Below are 16272 nucleotides of genomic sequence, written 5' to 3'. Positions count from 1 at the left end.
TCTTTTTGGAGCAATTCTAGATGTACATACTGATATTTCATGACCTTTGTTCTTTTACAGGTCTTCCAATGAAATAAATAAGTTTCTTTCTTCCCCCCCTCTCCCCCCCCCCTTTTTTTTTTTGAGATGGAGTCTTACTCTGTTGCTCAGGCTGAAATGCAGTGGCACGATCTTGACTCACTGCAGCCTCTGCCTCCAGGGTTCAAGTGATTCTCCCACCTCAGCCTCCCAAGTGGCTGGGATTACAGGCATGCACCGCCATGCCCGGCTAATTTTTGTGGTTTTAAGGTGGGAAATTAAAGAAAAATAAAATTAAAAAGAAAGAGAAATAAATTTTCGTGTATTAGGCCGACTTGTCCCAGAGGCAGCAACGGGCACAGCCCAGACCCAGGAAAAGTCTTGATAATATTATCTAATGTGCTCTGGAGACTCTCTCAGCAATCCCTCAACATAAGGAGAAGAAAAACAAATTTTCCTTTGTTTTATGGAATGAGTTTATAGATTCCTGTTCTCTGTAACTGTAGGGTCCAGCCCTACTGGGCCTTGCGGGTTGTTCTCTTCGTGTGCAGAGACGAGAGACGGTAGAAAAATAAGACACGAGACTAAGAGATAGTAGGAAAGACAGCTGGGCCCAGGGGGCCACTACCATCAATGCACGGAGTCCAGTAGTGGCCCCGAATGCCTGAACGTGCTGCTATTTATTGTATACAAGGCAAGGGGGCAGGGTAAGGAGAGTGAGTCATCCCAAGTGATTGATAAGGTCAAGCAAATCACATGGGGGTCTTCTTTGTGGTAGCAGAAGCAGAGAGAGGACCGCATATGTCAGCATTTTTTCTATGCACTTATCAGAGAGATCAAAGACTTTAATACTTTCACTAATTCTGCTACTGCTATCTTCTAGGAACTTAAAAGAGGAACCAGGTGTACAGGCAGAACATGAAAGTGGAAAGGAGCGTGACCACTGAAGCACAGCACCACAGGGAGGGGTTTAGTCCTCCGGATGACTGCGAGCAGGGCTGGATAATGTCAGACCTCCCACTAGAGCTGGTGGAGCAGAGTGTTCTCTAACTTCCCCCAAGGAAAGGGAAACTCCCTTTCCCGGTCCGCTAAGTAACGGTTGCCTTCCCAAGCACTGACGCTACCACAAGACCAAGGTCTGCTAAGTAACGGGTGCCTTCCCAGGCACTGGTTCTACCGCTAGACCAAGGTGTCCTCAAGCGGCCTTTATCAGGATGTGACAGAGGACTTTCACTCTTATCTTCTGCTCACTTCTCACAATGTCCCTTCAGCTCCTGACTCTGTATTGGCTGGTCTTTCCTCGGTTATAATAATAATACAGAGATTAATACTAAAAACTAATGATTGATAATATCCATATATAATCATCTCTATATCCTATTTCTTTTTCTTTTTTTTTTTTTTTTTTTGACATGGAGTTTCACTCTGTCTCCCAGGCTGGAGTGCAGTGGCGCGATCTCAGCTCACTGCAAGCTCCACCTCCTGGATTCATACCATTCTCTCGCCTCAGCCTCCTGAGTAGCTGGGACTACAGGCGCCTGCCACCATGCCTAGCTAATTTTTTGTTTTTGTATTTTTAGTAGAGACAGGGTTTCACCCTGTTAGCCAGGATGGTCTCAATCTCCTGACCTCGTGATCCGCCCACCTTGGCCTCCCAAAGTGCTGGGAGCCACCGCATCCAGCTCTATATCCTACTTCTAATATAACTTTTCTTATTCTAACTATTTTCTTTACTATATTGGAACAGGTTGTGCCCTCAGTCTCTTGCCTCAGCACCTGGGTAGGTTTCCGCCTACATGTAACCAGTGACTTCAAATATTCTGTTTTATCTAAGAAGTACAACGAAGGTCATGAGAAGCCTGAGTAGGCCTGAACTACAGCTGCCTGGGCACCATAGTGAAGGTTATAGGATAAGCCCATGCCCAGACAAACCTAGATAACGGACATCTGGGTTACTTGGCAACAGTCATATGCAATCCTGTCTTTGTCCTGCCTCTGTATCGCTGCTTTTCACACCACTGTAAGCTTGCTTCAAGCTAGCCCACCACCTTCTGTGAAGTATGTATAAAAGTCAGATGCTGTCTTTGTTCCGGGCCCAGTCTTTTGGACGTTGAGTCAGCTGGGCCTGAGTGCACTCAATAAAGATTCTAGTTTCAACCTGAGGTCTCTCTCGTCCTCCTGAATCCTGCAACATTTCCAATAGAGACAGGATTTCACCATGTTGGCCAGACTGGCCTCAAACGCCTGACATCAAGTGATCTGCCCACCTCTACCTCCCAAAGTGCTGGGATTACATGCGTGAGCCACCATGCTCTACCGTTTTCTTCCCTTTTTAAACAGAATAAAACTCATTATGTCTTGCAATGACCATATAGATCTATTGGTAGGCCCTCTTATAACCTGTCAGCACCATCCAGCCAAAGGCCACCAGGAACACACCTGTCATGACATGAGTTAGCTTTGAGGGAGAACGTTTTGCATGCCACGGGGAACTGTGGGGCAAATAAGTAAGAGGGTGTCAGGGATGGTTTATTATAGGATTTGGGCACGTGTTAGGTGGTTTCAGGAGTCCTTTCTCTGGGATGCTCTCAGGAAGTGGGGGTAATTCTATGATTGAGGATCTTAACAAATTTCACCAAGAAGGAGGGAAGAGTAGAGGAAGGCCAAAGCCGTAACTGGCTAAAGTAGCAGCAGTCGATCCTATTAGCCAGGACATGGGGTATGGCCTGGCTGTGAATCCCAGACCCACTTCTGGTTCTGCTTTTCTCTTTCCCAAAATCCAAGACATATTGTGGGATCTTAGCGGTCTTACTTCTTCTGCATCTTGAAGTGATTTGCTATTTCATCATCCTGGGAAATCTTCTGTAGTTAATTCATTGATTCCCAAAAATGACTTAGGAGTCTTCAAGAGGCCAGGCACGGTGGCTTATGCCTTAATCCCAGCACTTTGGGAGGCCGAGGCGGGCGGATCATGAGGTCAGGAGTTTGAGACCAGCCTGGCCAACATAGTGAAACTGTGTCTCTACTAAAAATACAAAAATTAGCCGGGCATGGTGGTGCATGCCTATAATCCCAGCTACTCAGGAGGCTGAGGCAGGAGAATCGCTTGAATCTGAGAGGCGGAGGTTGCAGTGAGAGGATTGTGCCACTGCACTGCAGCCTGGGTGACAGATTGAGACTCTCTCAAAAAAAAAAAAAAAAAAAAAAAAAGAGGTGTAAGAATTAAAGAGGAAAGAAACATGAAAGGGGATGGGCAGTGGGGGAGTGGAGTAACACGTACCCCAGAGTAACAGAGGGAGGGGTGGTAGAAGGTGATTGGAGAGTGTGACCCTGGAAGTGGATGGTGGATGGCGTTATGGCATCAGCAATGACAAGATCTAGACTTAGACCAGGGAAGTGAGTGGCTGGGGTAGGTAAGGCCTAGGTCAAGGAACTGGGGAACTGGGTGTCAATTGATGACAGGAGTTATGTTGGAAAGTGAGCCAGGAGCTAAAACCTTCAAGGAATAAGTAAGTGTTGGCATGAGTGTGACTGGCCACCAGGACAGATGACAGCAATAAAGGGAGGTAGTGGGCGGTATGGGTACAAGGCACAATGGAATGAGGGGTGGGGAGAACCAACAGAGAAAGGAAAGCAATCAATGTCCTTAGTGGAGGATAAAGCGAAAGAAGAAAGCAGGTTGGGAATAGGGAGGACAGCAGGAAAATGAGCAAGGTTTCAGGAATCAGACACGGGATAAGAGATGAAGCTTCTTGTGCCTGACCCACACAGAGCAGAAATGCAGAACTTCAGGGTCGTTCTACAGTGAGTGGCAGATACATGGAAGACAGCTGCAGCATTAGTTCTTTGCACTCACTACCTGGGGGATGTCACCTCTGTCCAAGTATAATGCCCAAGGGGTTCGCCTTGCCTGCTGCCTAAACAGAGCTGATTCATCAGAACAGGGGAATTGCAATAGAGAAAGAGTAATTTGGCTGGGCGCAGTGGCTCACACCTGTAATCCCAGCACTTTGGGAGGCCAAGGCAGGTGAATCACCTAAGGTCAGGAGTTTGAGACCAACCTGGCCAACACAGTGAAACCCTGTCTCTACTAAAAATACCAAAAATTAGCCGGGCGTGGTGGCACGTGCCTATAATCCCAGCTATTGGGGAGGCTGAGGCAGGAGAATCGCTTGAACCTGAGAGGCGGAGGATGCTGTGAGCCAAGATCCTGCCATTGCACTCCAGCCTGGGCAACGAAAGTGAAACTCCATCTCAAAAAAGAAAGAGTAATTCACGCAGGGCTGGCTGTGTGGGAGACCGGAGTTTTATTATTACCCAAATCAGTCTACCCGAGCATTTGGGGAGCAGACTTTTTAAGGACAACTTGGTGGGTAGGGGGAAGCCAGTGAGCCCAGGAGTGCTGATTGGTCAGGGATGAAATCATAGGGAGTTGAAGCTGTCTCCTTGTGCTGATTAAATTCCTGGGTGGGGACCACAAGATCACATGAGCCAGTTAATCAGTCTGGGTGGTGCCAGCTGATCCATCAAGTGCAGGGTCTGCAAAATATCTCAAGCACTGATCTTAGGAGCAGTTTAGGGAGGGTCAGAATCTTGTAGCCTCCAGCTGCATGACTCCTAAAGCATAATTTCTAAACTTTTTTTTTTTTTTTTTTTTTTGAGACAGAGTCTCACTCTGTCACCCAAGCTGGAGTGCAGTGGCAAGATCCTGGCTCACTGCAACCTCCACGCCGCCTCCCAGGTTCAAGCGATCCTCCCACCTCAGCTTCCCAAGTAGCTGGCAGTATAGGCATGTGCCACCATACCCGGCTAATTTTTGTATTCTTTAGTAGAGATGGGGTTTCACCACGTTGGCCAGGCTGGTCTTGAACTCCTGACCTCAGGTGATCTACCTGCGGTGGCCTCCCAAAGTGCTGGGATTACAGGGGTGAGCCACGAGGCCCAGCCCATAATTTCTAATCTCGTGGCTAATGTTAGTCCTCCAAAGGCAACCTAGTCCCCAGGCAAGAAGGAAGTCTGCCTTGGGAAAGGGCTGTTAACATCTTTGTTTTAAACTATAAAATAAAATATAAACTAAGCTTCTCCCAAAGTTAGTTCAGGCTATGCTCAGGAATGAATAAGGACAATTTGGAGGTTAGAAGCAAGATTGGGTCGGTTAAGTTAGATCTCTTTCACTGTCTCAGTCATAATTTTGCAAAAGCGGTTTCACAAGCAGTCAATACCAGGAGCCTCTGAAGACCACCATAGCAGTCCTCAGTGCCAGGCAAATCCACTAAAATAGAAACACCAGGCTTTGCCAAGAAGGGAAAACAAAAAGAAAAACAAAACAACTTTATCGCACATTTCATTAGAATTTCAGGGACAGGCTGGGTGTGGTGGCTCACAACTGTAATCCCAGCAATTTGGGAGGCCCAGGTGGGTAGATCACTTTGAGGCCAGGAGATCAAGACCAGCCTGGCCAATATGTCGAAACCCATCTCTACTATAAATACAAAAAATTAGCCAGACATGGTGGCACGCACCTGTGATCCTAGATACTCCAGAGGCTGAGGCACAAGAATCACTTGAACCTGGGAGGCAGAGGTTGCAGTGAGTTGAGATTGCATCACTGCACTCCAGCCTGGGTGAGAGACAGAGACTCGAACTTCCATGGACAGGCATTCATGTTCAGGAGAAGGGGGTTCTGGGCACTGGAGTTGGAGGAAAGAGCCTCAGTAAAGGTACAGAAACGTTAAGCACAGGGCAATCAGAAAATGAGGGGACCGGTTCGTACATCTACGACCCATCCAGCCACCTGGGAAGGTAGGATCTGGGCCTTAGCCTGTCCCAGAGAATGCAGTAATGCCCTGTCCCAGAGAATGCAGGCTCCACGTGGGCTCCTTCCTACTGTAATTGCCCCCATTACACCCACATCCATCCCCTCACAGACTGGTTCACGTGCCAGACTCAGCCAGCGGGTGGAGCTTCTCCCGGGAAGCCACACCTCCACCTCCCCAACACGCAGCACCCCAGCCTCGCTCTGACAGGCTCTTCCTTACATCATGGCAGTTTTTCATCAGGGAACCACTGTCTCCACAAGCCAAATGCTGTTGTAGGCCAATCAGACTCTGAAATCCATGCACCTTTGTTAGCAGGTCATCGTGGAGGATGCACCCATCGAAGGTGGCCTTCCACCCCCGTCCTATAAAAAGAAGGCCACTTCAGCAAATAGAATAAAGAGTCTGACAATGTCTTTTTTTTTTTTTTTTAACTTTCTTGTTATGGACCAACCAGTAACCATGATCATGACCACATTTGAGAATCAGGGCTCTTTGCAGCTGGGGCAATACTTCTGGATCGGGAGCAACTTATCATGGAGGACCTGGTATTAGAGGACACATTGACAACATAGAATAATACAGGCAAGTACGATCAAGGCATTAAAAGTCCTCACATCAAGATGGACATGGCCTTCTCCCAGTCCATTCCACATACAGCATTTATTTGGCCGGCACTGCTGTGTATTTCTTCAAGAATGCATTTTCTCCTAATCATTCCATTTCAAACAGAGCCACGGCTTTAAATGCTTAGGTTAATTTCAAAAGAGGTGAGTCCCTTTCAGCATCTCATGGGGCATACTGTATCTCCTTTCTTTCTGTTTTATTTTATTTTATTTTATTTTTGAGACAGAGTTTCACTCTCGTTGCCCAGGCTGGAGTGCAATGGCGCGATCTCGGCTCACCGCAACCTCCGCCTTCTGAGTTCAAGCGATTCTCCTGCCTCAGCCTCCTGAGTAGCTGGGATTACAGGCATGTGCCACCACGCCTGGCTAATTTTGTATTTTTAGTAGAGACAGGGTTTCTCCATTTTGGTCAGGCTGGTCTCAAACTCCTGACCTCAGGTGATCCACCTGCTTCAGCCTCCCAAGGTGCTGGGATTACAGGCGTGAGCCACCGCACCCGGCCTGTATCTCCTTTCAAAAAGAGCTGCTGTCCTTGTCCACTTTGGGAAGCCAAGGAGGGCGGATCACCTGAGGACAGGAGTTCTAGGCCAGCCTGGCCAACATGGTGAAACACTGTCTCTACTAAAAATACAAAAATTAGTTTACAATGAGCTGATGGACCCACCCGGGGTCAAGACAGTGACCAAGCGAAATGGGCGTGGGCGTCACGAGGTGTCTGCGGAAGGAAGTTGGAGGAGAGTGGTCCGAGCTCTTTTGAGGAAAGCCATTACTGTGAAGAGCGGAGCTTCAGCGGTCTGGCTGGGTCGGAGGCGAAAGCGGAGCCCATGAGCCCCTTGTCCCCCACTGGGGGGGGGGACTTCCCGGGGCCGCAGAGAGAAGTCCGACTGCGACTGCGAGATCGCGCCCTGAGGGGGCTGCCGCCCTGGGAGTCACAGCCCCGCCCCTCTCCCTGCCCTGTCGGTGGGTCGGTGGGGACTGGGGACAAACTACTTAACCTCTGGACTCTCAGTTTCCACAGCTGGGAAGTGGAAACACCACTGCCTACCTCGTGGGGTGGAGGGAGCAGAAACGGAGCCGAGGGCGCGACCGCGGCTCAGTAGTCTGGAATGTGGGTCCCAGTATCCGACTAGCTTCCCCCGAAGGGGTCTTGGCTGTGATACCGAAGCACCTGAGCAACTGCGTTGCCTGCGGACAATACAATAGGAAGCATTTACTGTTTGGCCTAGGCTGTGTGCTAAGTGCTCTCCTCATTACAAACTCGCAAAGGTTACCTACAGAAGGAAACCTTGAGATGGAGGTTAAGCAGCTTAGGCAACAGAGCAAGACCCAGTTTCTACCAAAAAAAAAAATTTTTTTTTTAATTTTTTTTTTTTTTTTTTTTAAACGGAGTCTCGCTCTGTTGCCAAGGCTGGAGTGCTGGAGTGCAATGGCACAATCTTGGCGCACGGCAACCTCCACCTCCAAGGTTCGGGGTAGTCTCCTGCCTCAGCCCCCCGAGTAGCTGGGATTAGATCTTTTAGCAAGTTGGGCAGATGACTCATGCCTGTAATCCCAGCACTTTGGGAGGCCGAGGCAGGTGGATCACCTGAGATCGGGAGTTCGAGACCAGCCTGACACCAACATGGAGAAACCCCGTCTCTACTAAAAATACAAAATTAGCCAGGTGTGGTGGCGCATGCCTATAATCCCAGCTACTAGGGAGGCTGAGGCAGGAGAATCGCTTGAACACCCCTTCTCTGGTCTCATGGAAAAATGGTTTGGAAATGGAAGGGACTCATGACCTCAATCTTTACCTCCCTTGCAATTATTACCAGTGTACTCATTCTTGTAGGTTGTGTCATACCTTGCATTTGTGCATTTGTGCAAAGGCTTATAGAAACAGCTCTTACCAAACCCCTCTCCATTCTCCCCCACCCTACTCAGATAAACTCCTACTTCTAGACAACAAAGAGGAGCAACAAAACCAAAATATATTAGAGGAATTTGAAGAGGACGAACTATAAAGTCAGGAGGGGGAAAATTGCCAGAAACAGTAAGTTCCTCTTCAAAGCTTCCTTGGTCTTTCTTGCTCTATACACAGCCCTTCCTGCTTAATCAGGAACGAGCACTTGTTTCTCTGTTTAATGGGTAACTAGCAAACCTCTTACTTGGTAAACAACCCTTCCCGCCTAGTTGGTAATGGACAGCCTCTCCCTTCCTGCCTAATTGGCCTTATTCAATTTCAAGCACTAGTCAATTGGGTCAGCTTAGACTGTGCTGTCCAACTCCAGCAAATGGGGAAAGGACACAGAAACAGAAACTGTGTTAGGGATAAAAACCCCTGCTCTACCCCACTTGGTGTGCTCTTGGGATCAGTCAGACGCAAGCTGTACCCTTCTGTAGAAGTAAATGTGCCTTGCTGACAAATTCTTTGCTTAAGTGGTGGTTTTTCTTTGCAGCACCAAACACTTGTTTCTAACACCTGGGGGGCAGAGGTTGTGGTGAGCCGAGATCTTGCCATTGCCCTCCAGCCTGGCGCCATGGCTCACATGGGAGGCTGAGACAGGCAGATCACTTGAGCACAGAAGTTCGAGATCGGCCTGGGCAACATTGGCAAAACCCTGTCTCTACAAAAAATACAAAAACTAGCTGGGCATGGTGGTTCAGGCTTGTCATCCCAGCTACTTGTGAGGCTGAGGTGGGAGGATAACTTGAGTCCAGTAGGCAGAGGTTACAGTGAGCTGGGATCATGCCATTGCATTCCAGCCTGGGTGACAGAGCCAGACTCTGTCTCAAAAAAGAAAAAGAAAAAGAAAAAAAAGTGGTGGAATCTCTTACACCAGTAAGGGGGTGTACCTTTTTGCATGCTTAAGATCTTCTATTTTCTTTTCTATGAGCTGACTGCTCAGATCCTTTCCCCATTGGCCTTTTTGAATTGTTGATCCTTTGTATTTGCATCCCTAACCTACTTGTTCTAGTCTATGATTTCAGTTACACATCCAACTTTTGTTTTTTTTAAGATGGCTAACCAGTTGCCTCAGCATCATATATGGAGCAGCCCACCTTTTCATCAGTCTGAGATGCCACTTTTATCATATAATAAAGGCCTCATATATACTTAGGTCTATTTCTGAAACTTTCTTTTAAACGAAAGAGCCTTCTGGTATCATGGCTGTTTTTTAAACTTTTGATTGATTGTGTACCTACCTTTGTATACCTACCTTTGTGTACCTGTGAACGTGGCCTTGTCCGTGTGGTTAGCAAGGAGCATGTGTTTCATTCCTCCTCTGGCTGCCCTTCAACACCATCCACTGCTCACAATGCTGCCAGGGAAGCCTGGGCACCTCCAGAGGTGCCAACCTGACCATGCCAAGGCTGCCAACTCCAGGTGCTTCTAAGGTTTTCAGTCCTTGGGCACCAGGAGGCTGCCAGGTTTCCTGCCAGCTGAGGAGAGCAGCCTATTCAACTATTCAACCTATGCAACTCCAGGTCCTGCTATTTCTGTTTTTCTTGGCCCTGATTGCACTTCAGTTTTCGCCCTGTCTTCTGGAATGGCTCCTTCAAATTCCCCTTTTCATCACATCAGTTTTCACAGGTAGTTGAAGAGATCTGCTTGGAGAGAGATACCATTTGTTTCCCTATTTTCCTTTGCCTTCTCTCTGACTCCTTCCACCACCCCCGCCCCCTGCCCAGCCCCACCATTCTTTTCTCTCCTGCCTGGGCCTCTTCACAGTTACCAACCAAAAACTTTCACTTATAGCAACAGAAACAGAACTGTGCCAATCTGTGTGGCCTTGGTGGGGGAAGGGAGATTGTTTGGCTGCAGCAGCCAGCAAAGTTAGTGTTCCATATGGCTCCTTTTTTTGTTTCTGTTTTTTTTTTTTTTGGGGGGGGGCGGAATTTCGCTCTTGTTGCCCAGGCTGGAGTGCAATGGCACGATCTCGGCTCACCACAACCTTCGCCTCCTGAGTTCAAGCGATTCTCCTGCCTCAGCCTCCCTAGTAGCTGGGATTACAGGCATGTGCCACCACGCCTGGCTAATTTTGTATTTTTAGTAGAGACGAGGTTTCTCCATGTTGGTCAGGCTGGTCTCGAACTCCCGACCTCATGTGATCTGCCTGCCTCGGCCTCCCAAAGTGCTGGGATTACAGGCATGAGCCACTGCACCCGGCTGTTTTTTTGATACACAGTCTCACTTTGCCATCCTGGCTGGAATGCAGTGAAGAGATCACGGCTCACTGCAGTCTTGACCTCCCAGGCTCAAGCAATCCTCCTGCCTCATCCTCCCAAGTAGCTGGGACCACAGGCGCGCATCACCACAACTGGCTAATTTTTTTTGAGACGAAGTCTTGCTCTGTCACCCAGGCTGGAGTGCAGTGACACAATCTCAGCTCACTGCAACCTCTGCCTCTCGGGTTCAAGCGATTCTCTTGCCTCAACCTCCCAAGTAGCTGGCACTACAGGCGTGCGCATCCAGGTAATTTTTGTGTTTTTAGTAGAGACAGGGTTTCACCATGTTGGCCAGGCTAGTCTTGAACTCCTGACCTCAAGTGATCCACCTGCCTTGGCCTTCCAAAATTCTGGGATTACAAGTGTGAGCCGGCCGGGCGCGGTGGCTCACGCCTGTAATCCCAGCACTTTGGGAGGCCGAGGCGGGCGGATCACGAGGTCAGGAGATCAAGACCATCCTGGCTAACACGGTGAAACCCCGTCTCTACTAAAAATACAAAAAATTAGCCGGGCGTGGTAGCGGGCGCCTGTAGTCCCAGCTACTCGGGAGGCTGAGGCAGGAGAATGGCGTGAACCCGGGAGGCGGAGCTTGCAGTGAGCCGAGATCGCGCCACTGCACTCCAGCCTGGGCGACAGAGCAAGACTCCGTCTCAAAAAAAAAAAAAAAAAAAACAAGTGTGAGCCACCACGCCCAGCCACCTGGCTAATTTTTGTTAATTTTTTTTTTTTTTTGGTAGAGATGAGGTCTACCTATGTTGCCATGGCAACATGGTCTCAAACTCCTCCTCAAGCGATCCTCCCCCCTCGGCCTCCCAAAGTGCTGGGATTGCAGGCATGAGCCATTGCGCCAAGCCCATATGCCCCTTTAAAAAAAAGATATTTAGTAGAAATGGAGCATCTTGCTACAGTCTTGCTGCTCACAGTGTGGTCCCCAAACCAGCACCATTGATATCATCTGGGGGTGGGTTAGAAGTGCAGAATCACTGGCTCCAGACCTATTGCGTCAGAACCTGCATGTTAACAAGGTTCCCCCAGAATGCACATGCACATCAGAGTTTGGGAAGCATTCTGCTCTGGGACTTGATGACTGAAGGAGGGAGGCTGAGGGAGAGAGAAGAAGCAAATATGTTTTTTGAGACCTCAATTCTCACTACCAATATCTGAAACTTGGGGACCACATGGATTTGGATAACAAGTGATACAGTTATAACTCCAGATGTCTACGCTGGTGGCTGAGTGGGTCTTAGAACACTTTCTGGGGTTATAAAATACAGAATCAGCAAGTTGAGGCAGAAAGGCCTGAAGGGAGATGGCAAATCCGTGTGAGCAAGGCTAAGTCTAAAGCCCCATGGGCCAGGGGTGCTTATTGAGAACAGAGTACGTGGCACCATTAGGGGCAGAGGATGGAAGCAAGCACATATGAAACTAGGCATGGTGGCATGCTCCTGTAGTCCCAGCTACTCAGGAGGCTGAGGTGGAGGGTCACTTGAGCTGGGGAGGTCGAGGTTGTGAGCCATGGTCATGCCACTGCCCTCCACCATGGGCCACAGAGTGAGACTTGAAAAAAAAAAAGAGAGAGAGAGAGGGAGAGAGAGAGAGAAAGAAAGAAAAAAAGAAAGAAAAAGAAAAAGAAAGAAAGAAAAAGAGAAAGAGAGAAAGAGTTGAAAATCTTGGAGGCCTTTGAAAACATAGAGAGACTGGACTTCTGTTTCTATGATCAGGGTGAGGTATACAGGTGGTCCCCAGTAGCCATGGACTGGGAGAGATGACACGGAGATACTACTTTTTGTAAGAGAAGAGGAGTACATGTTTCAGAATCGCAGGAACACCAATGTGTAACGAGCAGGCAGGCCGAGAGAAATGACAACATATGTCCTTATAAAGACTTAGAGGCAAATGTTTAGAGCAGCATTATTCGAATAGCTTTGAACTGAAAACTACTCAAACGTCCATCAGTGGGTGAACGGATAAACAAAATGTGATATTCAGGAATAAAAACATAATGGTACAACATAATGGCACATGTCACAATGGGGATGAGCCTCAGAAACATTATGCTCAGAGAAAGACATCAGTCAGACACAAAAGACCACATACAGTTTAATTCCCTTCATATGAAATGCCAGGAACGGGAACTCTAGACATAAAGTAGATCAGTGGTTAACTCAAGATGAGGGTGGGAGTGGGCAATGACTGTGTAGGGGAGGCAAAACTTTACCTCTATCTCCTTAGGGTCCTTGCTGGGCCTGAGACTCAAACTAACATAGATTAGCAGGAGGAAAGCTATCATGAAAGCTGTCAATGTAAGTTTTACATGACACGGGAGCCCTCACAAGGAAATGAAAACCCAAGGCCACGATCATATATGTGCATTTGTTCTGGTTATTTTCTGCCTCCCCTTCCACTTGCCATTCTTCTCTCCCCTGCTCTTTTGTACTGCATAGAGCTGCATAAGGGTCATGAGCCAAATAGCACTCCCTCTTGCTGCAGCTGGTCACAGGGCTGCCCCTGCTACTCATCCTGTGCCTCATGGGCAACATGTTATGCCCATGTCCAAGGTACAGAGAAGTGGACCCAGAGCCAGGGAGAGGTGGTAGGGACCTTTGGGCGGGGTGGGAGGTGCTTATTGAGAACAGAGTCCATGTCACCATTGGGGGAGAGCGTGGAAGCAAGCACGTTTGACAATCCTGTGTCTGCCCTGTTTCTGGAGAGGCAGATGCAGACAGCAGGTCAGAGGGAATTTGACTGGACAGGAAGTTGGGGGGTTGAGGGTAGCCATTGCATATAACCAAACCTGTTACACATTTCTTTGATATCTGATGTCATTGTGACATGATCTAGAAACCTCTGTCAAAATAGTGGTCTTCCTAATGATACTAAACAACAACTGAGACTGTTTATTGAGTTTTTGAAATCAAGGAGTGGCTGCTCTTCTAGAAGCAGTGAGTTGATGTCTGTTCTAACATTGTTCTGAGACAAGGAAACCTTTTTATACTTTAATAGCCAGGGTCAGAATTTCTCAGATTGTATATTTGCATGTAGCACAGGAGATGCTCTTTTAATAAAAATCCAGAAATTTTTTGTGTACATTATTTAATAGAGAACAATATCAAATTAAACCAACAACAATGACACTTAACATTTGCCCAAAGCTTGGTAAATGTTGATGGTCACTGTGTACCTTCAGATAGCTGTGTACTCTAACAGAGAGAATGATTTCAAAATCAGTTGAAGAGAAAACGCCTCTGCCTGCCTGTACCTGTATATTACTGTCAATGTCAATCAGGAATGTGTGGGTTCATTCCAGTTATTTTCCGGCTCCCAATCTACTTGCCATTCTTTCATCTCCTGCTCTTTTGTACTGCATAGAGCTACAGAAAGTTAGTGAGTCAAACAACAGCCCCTCTTGGTGCATTTGGTCACAAGGCTGCCCCTGGTACTCAACCAGTGCCTCCTGTCCTCTCCCCTCCAAATCCCCCCTCCTTCTCAGCTATCAACTCTGTTAATCCTGGTGGTTTCCCTGGCTACCGTGACCCAAACTCTCATTCCTGAAAAGTCTAAACCCCTCGAGGCCACATCTTTCTCAAGTCAGGGTTCCTGCACTTGTCCATTCATGTCACAGGTGGACCTGGGAGTAACACGTGGCACCCAAACAGATCACCAGAGTTCACATATATTCCACCTGCCCTCCCTGCATAAGAGCACTACTCCCTCTTCCTGATGATGGTTCAGGGCCATTAATCCCTGCCAAGATGGTGACTGCTCCTGCCTGCTAGTTCAACCTGTCCAGCCACAGCTGTAGCTTAAAGGCTTGAAGTTCAATGGGACCCACTTCTGCTTCTACGTTTTCTTTCCTTTAATTTTAATTTTTATTTATTTGAGACAGGGTCTGGCTCTGTCACCAAGGCTGGAGTGCAGTGGTGCAATCACGGCTCACTGGAGCATCCACCTCCCAGACTCAATTGATCCTCCTGCCTCAGCCTCTGAAATAGCTGTTGTACAGATATTCGTCACCCTGAACAGGGCTTCACTACCTTGCCTAGGCTGTTTCTTTTGTGCTTTGTTTGTTCATTCGTTTGTTTCGAGATGGGGCTCTGGCTTTGCCGCCTAGGCTGGAGTGTAATGGCGTGATCTCACCTCACTGTGGCCTTCTGGGCTCAAGCCATCCTCCCACCTGGGCCTCCCAAAGTGCTGGGATTACAGGCATGAGCCACAGTGCCCGGACTGAAGATGGCCTTTAGAGAAAGAAGCAGTGGGTAGTTTTGCCAAGGCCAGACAAGATTTCTGGAGTTTGGAAAGGGTGAGAGATTGGGTCAGCAAAAGACACATTCCGATCTTTATGCTGGGATGCAATTTATAGATACAGGGATGAGACCCAAAACAGCTGGGAGAGATTTGTCATCATGGTTGCAAGGCAACTGCCGGTGGCTGACCCCGTAAAGGATACACATACCTAGAACGGAGCCTAAAAAAGCATCAAGCATGAAGGGTGGAGCCACGATGCTTGGACTCGAGTTCTGCTCCTGTGCATTCCTCGGTAACTTAAACTACTTGTGCCTCGATTTTTCCTGGGGAAAAAAGGAAGTTTGTAGCCAGTACATTGGTGCCTGCCTTAAAGTAGAACTACTCCACGGGCTGAAGAGGAAGTTCAGCTGGGCGTAGTTGGTCACACCTGTAATCCCAGCAATCTGGGAGGCCCAGGCAGGTGGATCACCTGAGGTCAGGAGTTCGAGACCAGCCTGGCCAACATGGTGAAACCCCGTTTCTACTAAAAATACAAAAATTAGCTGGGCATGGTGGCGGGTGCCTGTAATCCCAGATACTCGGGAGGCTGAGGCAGGAGCATTGCCTGAACTCGGGAGGCAGAGGTTGCAGTGAGCCGAGATGGTGCCGTTGCACTCCAGTCTGGGTACCAAGAGCTAAACTCCATCTCAAAAACAAAAAACAAAAAACAAACAAACAAAAAGAGTAAGTTGAAGTCCAGCCTGGGCAACATACCACTGGAATCCATCCCTTTGAAAGGTCATCACCCCTCCACAGCCAAGCTGAGATTTAAAGCCCTCCAAGTAAAGTCGAACATGTTCCCTACTTGGAAATGAATATTCTTGTTTTGGGTCCTAGGATACTCTCCATAAATCATGAACCTTATGATACTTAAAGGAGTAAGAAAACCTACCAACTATCCTAAACTACCCGGCGCAGTCTTTTCTTTCTAACCTTGCAAACAGGTTGTATCCCAGGAGAGGGAGCCCCATTCCTGGAGGTACTGCAATACCAGGTCGACGCGTGGAGTGGACGGAGCAAGCTCCTATTTCATCTCCCTGCTCCAAAAATCTATCTAATATAATTGTCCTCTGATAGAGGACGTATCAGATATTAAACTGATAAGAACAGATATTACACTTGATCTTAGCCAAAAGGACGAGAAGCGATGTCGTCGCCTTCCTCCCTGCCATCACCGTCCCACTCTCATCCACATTCAAGACGCGGTGAGAGCCCCAGCCTCGCTCCTTGCCTCATTCACTTTGTCTCGTCCACACCAATATTGACGCCATTACACACTCGGGCTGATTTCTTATTCTCCACGTTTTAAAAGAAAAATC

The 16272-nt window shown here is 48.0% G+C and overlaps 2 long non-coding RNA genes and 1 other non-coding gene across 4 annotated transcripts in view; all 3 read right to left on the bottom strand.

The window, feature by feature from the left end:
• The window catches only part of LOC117976474 (uncharacterized), a 190879-nt gene that overhangs the window by 169295 nt on the left and 5312 nt on the right, over positions 1–16272 (bottom strand). Inside the window, exon 2 of the long non-coding RNA XR_010110633.1 lies at positions 9661–10048. This is a non-coding gene — a long non-coding RNA (uncharacterized LOC117976474). The remainder of the gene's footprint in view (positions 1–9660; positions 10049–16272) is intronic.
• On the bottom strand, positions 1403–7490 carry LOC134729496 (uncharacterized). Of its 2 annotated transcripts, XR_010110632.1 has the most exons (3): positions 6057–7490; positions 5541–5708; positions 1403–2203 (listed from the first exon to the last, which is right to left on the bottom strand). It is a non-coding gene; the product is annotated as an uncharacterized LOC134729496 (long non-coding RNA). The 2 variants fall into 2 exon arrangements; XR_010110631.1 differs by having other exon boundaries at positions 5541–7490.
• On the bottom strand, positions 15911–16102 carry LOC112437696 (U2 spliceosomal RNA). The gene has a single exon (XR_003026248.1). It is a non-coding gene; the product is annotated as a U2 spliceosomal RNA (small nuclear RNA).

Source organism: Pan paniscus, chromosome 19 (assembly GCF_029289425.2).
Source record: "Pan paniscus chromosome 19, NHGRI_mPanPan1-v2.0_pri, whole genome shotgun sequence".
Taxonomy (NCBI): Eukaryota; Metazoa; Chordata; class Mammalia; order Primates; family Hominidae; genus Pan; species Pan paniscus.
This window is presented reverse-complemented; position numbering and strand designations above follow the sequence as displayed.